Consider the following 15,180-nt stretch of genomic DNA (forward strand, 5'->3'; position numbering starts at 1 on the left):
AACACATAATTCGAATAAAATGCTAATGACTTGTTTAAATTACATGATTGCTTTAATTTTCAAGTTATTACTCATGATAAATGTTTAGACTTTGCATGCTTCAATGTATGTTTTAATTATTGTTTATAATTAAATATCTTGCACTGCAATAAATCCTTTTAGAAAGGTAACTGTAAATTTCCTTGATTGGTAATGAATCCAAGAACGATTCACGGAAATGAGAGAAAATGAGCAATTTAAATGTACGTTTCTTTTAATGACTTTTATGGTTGTTTTCGAGTATCAAAATCGAATGACAAACCGATTGGTGCTTGTGAATTCAAAATACAATGTAGTTTTGAGATCATAAAGCATTGAGTTTAAACACTCAGCTTTACCAATGGTTAACAACCTAATATCTTTGTCCATTTAATTCTCGAATGAGTCTAGTCCCTAGACATTCGAATAGATTGATGCTTAGAGAACTTTAGAAGCTTCTGGTAAGATCATCTAGTTGAAATAGAATATTCAACATAAATTAAATGGTAAGAACCTTGTTGGAGTGACATTGGACATGTCTAACAAAGTATAAAAGTCAACACTAAAGAAATCAATTCTTAAGACTATAAGAAATGGTACAAGAAATAGGAAAACGAGGAACAAATGAAAGGAATTTACGATTCCGTTTCTACCTATAAGTTTATGTTTAAAGAGAGTGACCTAGCAATCAAACTTCCTTGGTATCATATACCGCTTGAGGTTCTTACTTCGGTAATAACTCAAACAATGGAAGTTAGGATACACTAATGACCTACAAGTGGGAAATGAAGCATGGCAATGCTACATTAGTTGTAGGGTCATCTAGTTTGTTTTAAGTCCTTTCAAAGGCTGGAACTTAATGGCTATTTTGTTCCATAATCAGCATACCTAAATTTCTGCTTCAAACACAGAAAGACTCACATTCAGAAGAACGAAAACAATGCTTGTTTGTTTATTTGTTTATTTGAATGAAATGGTCATTTACGGTTTGAGTCAATATGCTTGATTAAAACAAACAACTCTTTAAATAAAAACTTTACTAGGTTCAAATCAAACCCTTGATTTGAGTTCCATTAATCTTTGGCATTGTTGCCTAGACCATATCAACAAGTTAACATTCACAAGCTCTATTTTAATGGACTTTTGAAAGTTGGTTGATTTCTAGATCAACTTAAGACAAGATAGTCTTACTTGTTGAAAGTAACAAAGAATATGAACTATTGTTAGAACGCCTAGACGATAGAGTTCAAAGCTAAAGAAAGGTTTTATGACTTTATTATTTCACATGGATTTGAGTGAATATAGGTTTATTTACTCAAATGTGATATAAGTTGAATCTGTTTGGCTAGTTCAAAGATTCAGAAGTATAAAATCCACTTGGCAAGAAATCATAAAGATCTAGGTTAGATCATGTTGATGATTACTTGAGACCAAATATGATCATCAATGATTGTGTGTTGTAATTTCACAATCTAGGTCCATAAGATATGGCATATCTTAGTTGGAATAATCGAAGTCAATTAGTACTTGATTCGATTAATGATGAATCATAAAGACTTTTCCTATAATTTCTAAAACAAAATGCTCAACTACCACCAAACTAAACCAAATTCGTCAAAGCTATTGAAAAGTAATTTCAGAATAACTTTTCATAAAATATATCTAGAGAGTTGCAAAACTCAGTGGGAGCTTAGTGTTTGTCATTCGACAAACTAAGGCCCAAGTATAGATATATGTTTCATTGTGATTTATTCAAATGAGACACAAGGGTATTGTTTCTACCACGAATTTTTGAGAACATAATGTTTGTTTGCTCGAAATAATGTCCTTTTAGAGATTCGTTTCCAAAATGACAAGTGGGAGAAAATAGACCTCGAAAGTTTTCGAGGCGAACAACAAACATAAACGGACATTCCGGAGGCTTTTCGAAGTGCTTCAGAAAATCCGAACTTATTCTTTAAAGACTTTAGAAGTGGCTTTAAAGAATAGACATCTCTTAGAAGACTTTACAAGTGCTTTAAGGAGAACAGAATATTCAAAGGACTTTTAAGTGGCTATTGATATTCTATTGTTTGATGTTCTATACCCAAGTAGGCATAGAGTTCAAATCACTGAAACTATGAGATTCTTCTATTAGATAGTGAAGAAACATGGAGTTCAGGTCACTGAAACTATGCAATTCTTCTATTAGATAGTAAAGAAACCTACAACTTGCAGTCAAACTATTATCATGTAGATTAATGAGTTTGTGACCTGTAAGAAAGCTATGACGAAACCCAGATTCCCTAAAATGGTTAGAGGCCATATATAGACTCAAATGTTTTAAATGGTTAGAGGCCATAAAACATACTCAAGGTTTTGATGACAAAATTGAAATTTTGTTGATTTGCAAGAATAGTTTCACACCTATTGGTTGCAAGTTTGTTTTAAGGATAAAAACCATCAAACATGAAAGTGTGTTCACACACAAAGCTAGATTAGTTGCTAAAGGTTACAAGCAAATTCACGGTGTGGATTGTGTTGAAACCTCATGCAAAATCGTAATGCTTAAGTCTATAATTCAAGCAATGATTGCATATTGGTACATATGGCAATTGGATGACAAAACGTATTCCTCAATCAAATGATGGAAGAAAACTATGTACATGGCATGTCATAGGATTTGTGGATCCAAATAATGCTTGAAATGAAATCTAAGTACAGATTTAAGCAAGCAATTGGGAATTGGAATTGTATTTTAGTGAAGCTAATAAGTATTTTAGTTTCATAAAATGTACATGATTCTTATAGATATATAAGAAGTTTAGTGGGAGTACATAATAACTTAATTAGTCCTATGTGTATCACACACATATCTCTCTATTGTGAAATAACATTCAAATGATAATAAGTTAGGTTTGAAATTATTCATCAATGATGGACCAAGGCGAAACTTAGTACATACTGGGTATTAAGATCTATTTACAAAGATCTTATGATATTGTTTAGTAATGGCATTTACTAAATCAAACACGAAAGACTCCATTGGAGATATTCGATCCATATGAATAAATCTAAGTAATGAATGTTTGAACTATGTATAAGCATTCACTAAGTTAAACATCAAAGAATCTAATGAGATTCTTCACCTATATTATATGTCAAAGAATTTAGTTGGATTCAGTATCTACTGAAACTGAATGAGCTAAAGTTACATGAATATAATTCAATTGGGAATTATTCTGCGAAAGAATTTATCATGTATATAATATAATATGAGGATCGCCAAAAACGTATCGTATGACTTTAGGCATGACGAACATATACCAATCTCTATTGATCTAAGTGAAGATCAACTAGATTGAGATCAAGAACACTTATGGTACTTGAAAAGGTACATAGGAATAGTTCTTGATTCAAGAAAATAAAGATATGCTAAATATTGATGCTACACGCATAAACACTGGCAAAGGATCAAGAAAGACCCTTTGGAGTTAACCATTGACAAGGACGAGCTAAAGAGCATCGTGTTTTGAAATGGCAACATGGATTGAAGACCATGAGTTGTTGCGTGGGAAATTAAAATAATAATTTCTATGTTCTAAGATATAGTTGGAGAGTCTTCCACATATCTGTGAACTGCTTGGATAAGTAGATCCAAACAAAGCATCACTAGCAACCTATACAGTTGAAGTAAAAGTAATTATTGCCTAAGAAGCAATAAAATAGAGTTGTTTATATGAGTTCTTCATTGAACTTGGGAAGATCACATGTCTGTTGACTTAATGGTTCTTCATTGCAAAATGCGTAGAACCACTAATGTAGCAAGAAACACTAGATCACAAAATAAACATACTCAAAAGATCTTATCATCATATCTCGAAGAACATTCGATGAAAAGGATGTTAAGATTGGCAAAGCGTGATAACTAAACCTATGCAACAAGTGAGAAGCAACACTCACGTTGTAGCACTGGAAATCAAGCATAGCTTTGAATTCCATGAAATGTTTTAAAGATGGGTTTGAGGCCCATGGTTGTAAAACATCAGGGTTGAACATTTATCATATATGAAATGTATTTTCATATTCCATTTAATCTTGGTTTAGTATTAAATGATGAGTCCCTTCAATTTGACGATATATTCAAGATAGACTGTCAGGACCAGTCCTGTGACTAAGAAATGTCTATCAAGTGAACTTGAATGTCAAAAGTTGAAAATGGTCCCTGGTCGGAGTTTTCTATAAAATTGGACGCATAGAAAACGTTAGACGACTAGAATGCAAGATGACTAGTAGTTCTGTTTCTTGAACTATGTGGACATGGCAATGTCATAATCATTTGCATAGATACTTACTTTGGGAAGACTAGTATCGGACAGACCTATGAAACTTTACTGTAAGAGATGAAAATCTGTCATAAGTAAATTTCATTAAAATTATTAGACACTAAATCCTCAATACCTGAGTGATTTGAGATTACTTGTTTGAGAACTGGTTGCTTTGACGTTGACCAACCGTCGCACCGTAAAAGGAGGCTATAAAGGCAACGCTCAGGTAATCACCTATCAAACGAAGTCTAATCTCAAGATCGCAAGATTGGGATTGTCCTCCCATAAATCGGGATGAGGTGCTTAAAAGTTGTACAAGGCCACTCGGAGAGCTAGAAACTGTTAAATGCATGGCCGTGCTCGGATGAATCATAGGCTATGATTATTTGTTTATTTGATCAGTTGAACTCTGAAACCGAGAAACACCTCTGGACATAATAAGGATGACAGCTCTTACCTTATGTTCAAGAGCAAGCATCGAGCGACAAAGGAATTAGGAAATGCACACTTGTCCCTAAGGACAAGGGGAGACTGAAGGAAATAATGCCCTTGGTCCAAGTATGCATTCTATGTTAAGTCTAATAAATGCGGTTCAGTATTAATTAACAAGTTAATAAATTCAGTGAGATCAAGTGAGCTGAATGCCTAGCTACAGGCCGCTTCAGTTCAAGTGGAATTAATGATATTAATCCACAGCTTACTCTTGACTGAACCCGTAGGGTCACACAAATAGTACGTAAACAGATCAAGTATTTAATGGCATTAAATACTCTATCTATGGATATTCGGAATCGACGGATCTTGGTTTCAGTGGGAGCTGAGATCGTCACAAGCAAGAAATGAATACTCCGGAAACGATGATATTGCCGGAAACGGAAATATGGATCGTATCGGAAATATAAATATTATCCAAGTCGTAGATGTTGCCGAAAACGGAAACATGGTACGTATCGGAAAATATTATCGCAAATGGAAATATTGCCGGAATCGGAAATATTGCCGGAAACGGAAATATTGTCAGAATCGCAAATATTATCGGAATCGGAAAATAATCCCGGAAATGGAAATATTAAATATTTATTCGAAACGGAAATTAATTTCGGAATCGGAAATATTAAATATTGTTCGTATCGGAAATGAATTCCGGAATCGGGAATTTAATCGGAAGCGTATCGTACGAATTAGCATCGGACGAGGCCCGCTAGACGAAGGCCCAACATGAAGCCAGGCCATCGCCCAGCGAGTCGCACGCAGCAACGCACGCCTCGACCAGGCCCAGCGCAAGGCCAGGCCCAGCCAAGGGCGCGCGCGCGCGCAGCACAGCAACATGGGTTGTGCGCCTGTCGTGGGCCGCAAGGCCTGCGCGGGTGCACGGCTTGTACGATGCGTGTGCGGGAAATCCTAATCCTATTAGGATTTGTGCAAAGATTAAAATCCTAATCCTATTAGATTTGCTTTGTTATTTAGAGTCCTAATAAAGTTCTAATTAGCAAATCCACATCCTAGTAGGATTACAATTCCTTTTCCATACTCTTATAAATAAGTGCTTAGGGTCACAATTTATGGGTACGATTGAAGTATTCAAAGGGTAAGTTTTTGAAATATAAATCAGCCATACACTTGCAATAAGAGCCGAAAATCCTAAGCACCTTAAGGGCGATTCTAGTTGGTCTAACTTGAGGCGGATCCGGACGTACTGTGGACTATCTACGGAGGGACGACGTTTGGAGTCCTAAAGACTTGTTCTTGTTCGGTTCGGGCGCACCTAGGGAAGGCACGCTACAACATGTATGCATCTATTCTATGCTAAATGATTATGTGTAAATAATATGTTTCCTGGCTTTATGGTTTTTCCGCATGATTTATGAATTGTCATATGAATCATAACCTAACAATTTCTAGTGAAGGTGGTCGCTTAATGAAGTTGGGTGGGTTATTTTTAGTGTAGCTTTAATTAAATAGTGTATCACTGTCTGAAATTTAAGCTACCGTGTAGACTTGACTTTCATGAACCTTTTCCATATGTCAAGAAGTAGCTTCCTAGTTGAATTTGGTTTTTTCTTATCATTGCAAGTCATGAGTCTGTTGGGTCATTGCTTCCCAACATCTTCACAATGATGAAACAAAACTGGGACCAGCTGTTGGGGTTTCCATGGTTTCCATGGCAGAAGTAATGGGTGTTCAGATGGCAATTTGTTCAAGAGAGCATTAGTTGTATTATGTAGAGCAGAATATCTGTCGCGCAATACCTTTGGCACTCAGTCTCTTGTGCATATCAAACCCCCAATGTGTGCTATGTTAGTTTTGAATGAGTTTTTTGTGCCTTTTAATATTCTGAAGTATCTATACAAGATATATTGGCTTTACTGTAACAATCTGAAGGATGGAACAATAATTATACTGGTGTGAGTTGAGGAAAAATATACTTTGTATATATTGACTAGAGAATACTCTTGGAATTGTTAACTCCAAAGTTGGAGATTGTTTTTCTTTAGAATGCATTATGAGAATTCTATTTCTTTTCCAGGCAGACCATACGTACACATGAAAACATATTAATTAGTTGGAGGTTATTACCTTTAAAATATGTTTTTAAGGAATCTGCATCCATGCTGATGCATCATGTGATTTAATCCCTTTTTTTCTTCAATATGAAGTATATTCTTCACTATCCCGTTCTTTCAATGTTATGTTCTTTTGTGCAGATACTCTTTACTATGATCGCCTGGAAGTTAAGACTTGCCTAGGACAGGAAAGAAAGGTATTTCACTGGTAGCCCTTGTCGATCTTGTATCTGTACTAAGCAGAAATGTAATGAATTTACATGTAGCCTCGGTATATAGTACTCATTTGAGGGCAAGATACGTTCCAAAGAACTAATTTTTTTGATATGTTGATCATCTCTTTGTTAATTGTGATCAAGGAGAATATGATTTACCCTTACCCGTAATAAACTAATTTGCTTCCGCAAACTTGAGTGCCTTTTCGATTATGTATCAACCTAGCTATGGGCTCGAAATAAATATGAATTGACCTGATAGTTTCAGATTTGGTCTTGGATGTAGAATTCTTCGGTTGATAACAGTTCGTGTTCAGATCAAACAGTTGATATAAATTCTATTAAGACATAGGCATATTAATCTCAGCAGCAAAATACAGGAAGCTGGAGAATGATGAAAACAAAGGTCCGGAATGCATTTCAAATGGTTCTTATTTATTTCTTATTTTACACTTGTTTGAACTTCCCCCCCTACAATCTTGCAGTCAAGACTACTAAAGAGGAAACCTATGTCACAGTCCTAGACAACGTTATGTGATGCAGTCCAAGAGGGTTTTGAAGGAGTTCAACGAGAAAGATCCTCCTAGTTCTCGGATTGATGGTATAATTCATTAATAATCTTGTAAAAAAAGCTAATGCTGCAATCCGTTCATACTTTCTGATTGTTTCAGGTATCTTGCTAAGTGATGTTGTTTCTTCTTCAGTTTATATCTATATGTGATGAGCGATATGATGAGTACAGGAGAAGCTCAGATTTCATTAAGGAATAAATTTTCCCAAGAGGATGCCTACCCTGCTTGAGCCGAGTAACACCAGCAATGACTGCTACGTCCAGACTTTGGTACGTGCAAGTGCAACAAATTAAGTTATTTTTAGAAGTTTCTACTCAAAACTATTGGGTTAATCTTTTTCAGTGTTGAACACATAGAAAATATTGGGATACACTACTATAAAACACTCAGATGTTGGCGAAAAAATTTCTTGGAGCATCAGAGGTCAGTTGGTTACTCAGTTCATCAGTCAGCTCGCAGCTTTGCATACTACTGCTATCTGAATATGCAGCAAACTTATTTCACTCGGGTCATAATGTAATTTCTACTTGCAGCCTGATATTGACTCTTTGAAGGCTGCAATCAGCTCTGTTGTTGACGTGATGCAGGCGATGGTTTCCTCTGTCTGTTCTGTGCTATCAAAGGTTAGTTGAAGATCATCAAACTACTTATAATTAATAATAACGAGATTTTTACTACAAAAACAAGGAAAATTAATAGAACTATTTTAGTTTCATTTCTATCAATTTTGTTCTTTTCATGAACTTCAACTTTTATGGATTTACTACTAAGGAAGTTGGACTTGTTGAATTAGATAAAGGAAACTACAGTTTGTTGGTTTCTTACTGGTGATCAGTTTGTGGGGTAGGATATATGAGATTTATCTCCTGCCATTTTAAGGTAAATATCCTCAGAGAGTTTCTTTGAAACTTGTTTGAAAGCTTATGTTCAACCTTATAGTTCTACTAACAATTTAAGTAACCCAAATTTTGTTCTCCGTCTTGCATAACTCAGTTTATCTTATACCTGCCAGCCACCAGGATAGCGATTTAGTTTTTTTTACGGAGCAATGGTAATACGTGTCACTTTCTTCGTATCTACTAATGTACATTAGGTATCAGATCCATTATGCACCAATACTTGAACCTTCTTTCTCAACATGCTACACATCTGATAATTGACAAATGCATAGCTAAGGGTGATAATTGAACTCCCTGCAATCATTAACGTTACACATTATATCATATACCGTTTTCCTTCCTTGAGTGCATTAATGGCTATAAGACAGTCAGACATTATACCCAAGTTTGGACATTTTTCCTCTTTTGCAACCGTCATAGCTTTCTTAATGCTAAGTAGCTTCACATATAATGGAATAATCGCATAACTTAGTTTGGAAAAACCATCCTTCCATGTTCCCTTACTATCTTTGAACACCCCTGCTATTTTGGAAGGCAGGTTACAATTTACAAACGAGGCATCAGCATTCACATGAGTCCAATTCGGTAAATTAGGGGGTGGTTCTGAATTTTCCTTGTTTATGTTTTGAGGGATCCGCACTGGTTGGGGATTAAAGGCATGACACTGAAGGAAATAATGCCCTGGTCCAAGTATGCATTCTATATTAAGTCTAATAAGTGCGGTTCAGTATTAATTAACAAGTTAATAATTCAGTGAGATCAAGTGAGCTGAATGCCTAGCTAGAGGTCGCTTCAGTTCAAGTGGAATTAATAATTTTAATCCACAGCTTACTCTTGACTGAACCCGTAGGGTCACACAAATAGTACGTAAACGGATCAAGTATTTAATGGCATTAAATACTCCATCTATGGATATTCGGAATCGACGGATCTTGGTTTCAGTGGGAGCTGAGATCGTCACAGGCAAGAAATGAATGCTCCGGAAACGATGATATTGCCGGAAACGGAAATATGGATCGTATCGGAAATATAAATATTATCCAAGTCATAGATGTTGCCGGAAACGGAAACATGGTACGTATCGGAAAATATTATCGGAAATGGAAATATTGCCGGAATCGGAAATATTGCCGGAAACGGAAATATTGTCAGAATCGGAAATATTATCGGAATCGGAAAATAATTCCGGAAACGGAAATATTAAATATTTGTTCGAAACGGAAATTAATTCCGGAATCGGAAATATTAAATATTGTTCGTATTGGAAATGAATTCCGGAATCGGGGAATTAATCGGAAGCGTATCGTACGAATTAGCATCGGACGAGGCCTGCCAGACGAAGGCCCAGCACGAAGCCGGGCCATCGCCCAGCAAGCCAGCGCGCCACAACGCACCAGCCAAGGCTGCGCCAGGCCCACCGCAAGGCAGGCCCAGCGCGCGCCAACGCTGCGGCAGCGTGTGGGCTTCGTGGCAATGGGCTGCGAGCTCGCGGGCTGCGCGCGCGCGCATGGCGCCCCTCGTGGGCTGCTGTGCGTGCGTGTGTGTGTTTGTGTGCTATACGAATCCTAAAGCTATCAGGTTTCGACATATGATTAAATTTCTAAACCTAAAAGAATGAATTAATTAAATAAGAATTCTATTAGGATTCTAGTTTAATTAATTCGCATCCTAATAGGATTACAATTCCCTTTCCATACCTCTATAAATAAAGGCCTAGGGTCATTATTTTGCATAGAGAATTCAAGTATTCAAAGTGATTTTTGAGAGCAAAAATTCAGTCACATAATTGCCTATATGTGCCGAAAATTCTAAGTACCTTAAGGGCGATCCTAGTTGGTCAAGCTTAAGGCGGATCCGGACGTGCTGTGGACTATCTACGGAGGGACGACACTTGGAGTCCTTTTCACCAGTTGCAATGCTAAAGTCTATTCGGATAATGTTAGCAATCGCTGCATATTACGATTACGAAATATGGCAGATGGATGTCAAAACTGCTTTCTTAAACGGCGTTTTAACAGAAACTGTGTTTATGACACAGCCTGAAGGTTTTGAGGATCCAAAGAATGCTAAAAAGGTATGCAAGCTAAAGAAGTCAATCTACGGATTGAAGTAGGCATCCAGGAGCTGGAATATACGTTTTGATGAAGCAGTCAGTGACTTTGGTTTTATCAAGAACGCAGACAAATCTTGTGTATACAAGAAGGTCAGTGGGAGCAAAATTTCTTTCCTAGTATTATATGTCGACGAAATATTACTTATCGGAAATGACATTCCTATGTTGAACTCTGTCAAGATTTGGCTTGGGAAATGTTTTTCGATGAAAGATCTAGGAGAAGCACAGTACATATTGGGCATCAAGATTTACAGAGATAGATCTAAAAGGATGATTGGACTTAGTCAAAGCACTTATATCAATAAGGTGCTTGATAGGTTCAAGATGGCAGACTCCAAGCGAGGCTACCTACCCATGTCTCATGGAATAACTCTAAGCAAGACTCAGTGCCCAAAAACACTTGATGAGCGTAGACGAATGGATGGGATTCCATATGCATCATTGATTGGTTCAATAATGTATGCTATGATATGTACACGCCCGGATGTTGCGTACGCACTCAGTGCTACGAGCAGATACCAGTCAGACCCAGGAGAGGCGCATTGGACTGCTGCAAAGAATATTCTGAAGTACCTGAAAAGGCACAAAGATGACTTCCTGGTCTATGGTGGAGATGATGAATTAATTGTTAAAGGCTATACGGACGCAAGTTTCCAAACCGACAAAGATGATTTCAGATCACAGTCTGGGTTTGTCTTCTGCCTCAACAGAGGTGCAGTAAGCTGGAAAAGTGCTAAGCAAAGCACCATTGCGGATTCTACAACTGAAGCGGAGTACATTGCTGCACATGAAGCAGCAAAGGAAGCTATATGGCTAAGGAATTTCATAGGTGAACTTGGTGTAGTCCCCTCCATTAAAGGACCAATAGCCCTATATTGTGATAATAACGGAGCTATTGCACAGGCAAAGGAGCCTAGACACCACCAGAGAGTCAAGCATGTACTTCGTAGATTTCACCTTCTACGAGAGTTCGTTGAAAGAAAAGAAGTCGAGATAAACAAGATTGGAACTGATGACAACATATCAGATCCATTGACTAAACCTCTGCCGCAGGCGAAGCACAACTCGCACACTGCAGCTATGGGAATCAAGCATATTGGAGAATGGCTTTGATATCCCTGTTTAATGTTTTAAAGTTTTAGAGTTTAAATCTTTGTAAAACATTATTGGTTAATCATTCACAATAAATGAAAAGAATTCATTTTTCCATTTAATTTGTGGTTTATTAAATGATGAGTCCCTTCAATTTGACGATATATTCAAGATAGACTGTCAGGACCAGTCCTGTGACTAAGAAATGTCTATCAAGTGAACTTGAATGTCAAAGGTTGAAAATGGTCCCTAGTCGGAGTTTTCTATAAAATTGGACGCATAGAAAACGTTAGACGATTAGAATGCAAGATGACTAGTAGTTCTGTTTCTTGAACTATGTGGACATGGGAATGTCATAATCATTTGCATAGATACTTACTTTGGGAAGACTAGTATCGGACAAGACCTATGAAACTTTACTGTAAGAGATGAAAATCTGTCATAAGTAAATTTCATTAAAATTATTAGACACTAAATCCTCAATACCTGAGTGATTTGAGATTACTTGTTTGAGAACTGGTTGCTTTGACGTTGACCAACCGTCGCACCGTAAAAGGAGGCTATAAAGGCAACGCTCAGGTAATCACCTATCAAACGAAGTCTAATCTCAAGATCGCAAGATTGGGATTGTCCTCCCATAAATCGGGATGAGATGCTTAAAAGTTGTACAAGGCCACTCGGAGAGCTAGAAACTGTGAAATGCATGGCCGTGCTCGGATGAATAATAGGCTATGATTATCTGTTTATTTGATCAGTTGAACTCTGAAACCGAGGAACACCTCTGGACATAATAAGGATGACAACTCTTACCTTATGTTCAAGAGCAAGCATCGAGCGACAAAGGAATTAGGAAATGCATACTTGTCCCTAAGGACAAGTGGGAGACTGAAGGAAATAATGCCCTTGGTCCAAGTATGCATTCTATGTTAAGTCTAATAAGTGCGGTTCAGTATTAATTAACAAGTTAATAATTCAGTGAGATCAAGTGAGCTGAATGCCTAGCTAGAGGCCGCTTCAGTTCAAGTGGAATTAATGATATTAATCCACAGCTTACTCTTGACTGAACCCGTAGGGTCACACAAATAGTACGTAAACGGATCAAGTATTTAATGGCATTAAATACTCCATCTATGGATATTCGGAATCGACGGATCTTGGTTTCAGTGGGAGCTGAGATCGTCACAGGCAAGAAATGAATGCTCCGGAAACGATGATATTGCCGGAAACGGAAATATGGATCGTATCGGAAATATAAATATTATCCAAGTCATAGATTTTTCCGGAAACGGAAACATGGTACGTATCGGAAAATATTATCGGAAATGGAAATATTGCCGGAATCGGAAATATTGCCGGAAACGGAAATATTGTCAGAATCGGAAATATTATCGGAATCGGAAAATAATTCCGGAAATGGAAATACTAAATATTTGTTCGAAACGGAAATTAATTCCGGAATCGGAAATATTAAATATTGTTCGTATCGGAAATGAATTCCGGAATCGGGAAATTAATCGGAAGCGTATCGTACGAATTAGCATCAGACGAGGCCTGCCAGACGAAGGCCCAGCACGAAGCCGGGCCATCGCCCAGCAAGCCAGCGTGCCACAACGCACCAGCCAAGGCTGCGCCAGGCCCACCGCAAGGCAGGCCCAACGCGCGCCAACGCTGCGGCAGCGTGTGGGCTTCGTGGCAATGGGCTGCGAGCTCGCGAGCTGCGCGCGCGCGCATGGCGCCCCTCGTGGGCTGCTGTGCGTGCGTGTGTGTGTTTGTGTGCTATACGAATCCTAAAGCTATCAGGTTTCGACATATGATTAAATTCCTAAACCTAAAAGGATGAATTAATTAAATAAGAATTCTATTAGGATTCTAGTTTAATTAATTCGCATCCTAATAGGATTACAATTCCCTTTCCATACCTCTATAAATAAAGGCCTAGGGTCATTATTTTGCATAGAGAATTCAAGTATTCAAAGTGATTTTTGAGAGCAAAAATTCAGTCACATAATTGCCTATATGTGCCGAAAATTCTAAGTACCTTAAGGGCGATCCTAGTTGGTCAAGCTTAAGGTGGATCCGGACGTGCTGTGGACTATCTACGGAGGGACGACACTTGGAGTCCTAAAGACTTGTTCTTGTTCGGTTCGGGCGCAGCTAGGGAGGGCACGCAACAAAGTGTATGCATCTAAACTATGCTAAATGATTATGTGTAAATAATATGCTTTCCTGGCTTTATGGTTTTTCCGCATGATTTATGAATTGTCATATGTATCATAACCTAACAGACACTCCCACGCACAACTAACAACACCAGGTGGGTCGTTATAGTTTAATCATGGAGTTACATTTTCATTTGTTCGTAGTGTCTTTTTTCATTTCTACAGTTTTCCCGCTGTGAAATGGGTGTCACTCATGTTCTGGTAACTTGTGGTGCTGGCCGGCTTTATTGGCTCTCATGCATCACTAAGACTTCTATAGGACTCCTATCGTGTGACAGTTGTGGTATCCCCTTCCTTTGATCATTGTTGTTATCCACTACTGGTTTAGTTATTGAGGTTTACAAAGAGATTGTTTTTTATGCGTAGGACAATCTTTCTGGTGGGAACCTGGCTGCTGTTAAGAGTTTGCAACAAATGTTTCCAGAACCAGGTAGACTTCATTTTGTATATACTGATCTAGGAGATGCTAGTGTTGTATCCTTATCGCGACAGGCCATTATTTATGTGCTATTATTCTTTCCTAATTAGAGATAAATATGAATTGGATTCAACAATATTATCTATAATATGTGAAGATGTATGTATTTTTCTTTGTTCAGTTATGCTTATACATTATATGTGTTGTTACTAATTATGTTAACTTTCTTATTTTGTAGTACTTTCATAATTGCAATGTTCCGAATTATGACCAAGAACAAACTGATGAAGTCAGAGCTCAATAGATGCGTCATGTTCTTCTCGTGTGCATTTTGTGGTGGATCAATTATGTTTTTCGATTGGAAATTGTCTACAATTTTCTAATTTTAGTGTTTTGATTTGAAATTGAAAGAAGTACTATATGACATAGACTTCTTTCTTTTTTCTATTTTTTTCTTTCTAGTGTGTTGCCAACATTGCATATGACTTTAAATTATGAGAAGTCGAGACGTTTATTTGAAATGATAGAAATAAAATTGGATGGTATATTCAATTATGTTTTTTTATTTTATTTTTTATTTGTAGGGAGAAACATATGTACATTCATCTTTGATATTACAGACTCTAGAACGGTTGTTTTTATTTTTTTATTACAGGTATTTAATAATTAAAAATTAAAACTAAAAAAGAACCTGTAAAAAATGAAAAATCGCCTCTAAGGCTCTAATATTAGCATTTTTTTAATTAAATGCTACTAATTAATT

At 37.1% G+C, this 15,180-nt stretch overlaps 1 long non-coding RNA gene across 1 annotated transcript; it reads left to right on the forward strand.

The window, feature by feature from the left end:
• Positions 1-8,009: 8,009 nt before the first annotated feature.
• On the forward strand, positions 8,010-15,066 carry LOC130460003 (uncharacterized). Its single transcript, XR_008919799.1, has 4 exons — positions 8,010-8,099; positions 8,210-8,299; positions 14,366-14,429; positions 14,656-15,066. It is a non-coding gene; the product is annotated as an uncharacterized lncRNA (long non-coding RNA).
• Positions 15,067-15,180: the final 114 nt, after the last annotated feature.

This window comes from Spinacia oleracea, chromosome 4 (genome assembly GCF_020520425.1).
Source record: "Spinacia oleracea cultivar Varoflay chromosome 4, BTI_SOV_V1, whole genome shotgun sequence".
Taxonomy (NCBI): Eukaryota; Viridiplantae; Streptophyta; class Magnoliopsida; order Caryophyllales; family Amaranthaceae; genus Spinacia; species Spinacia oleracea.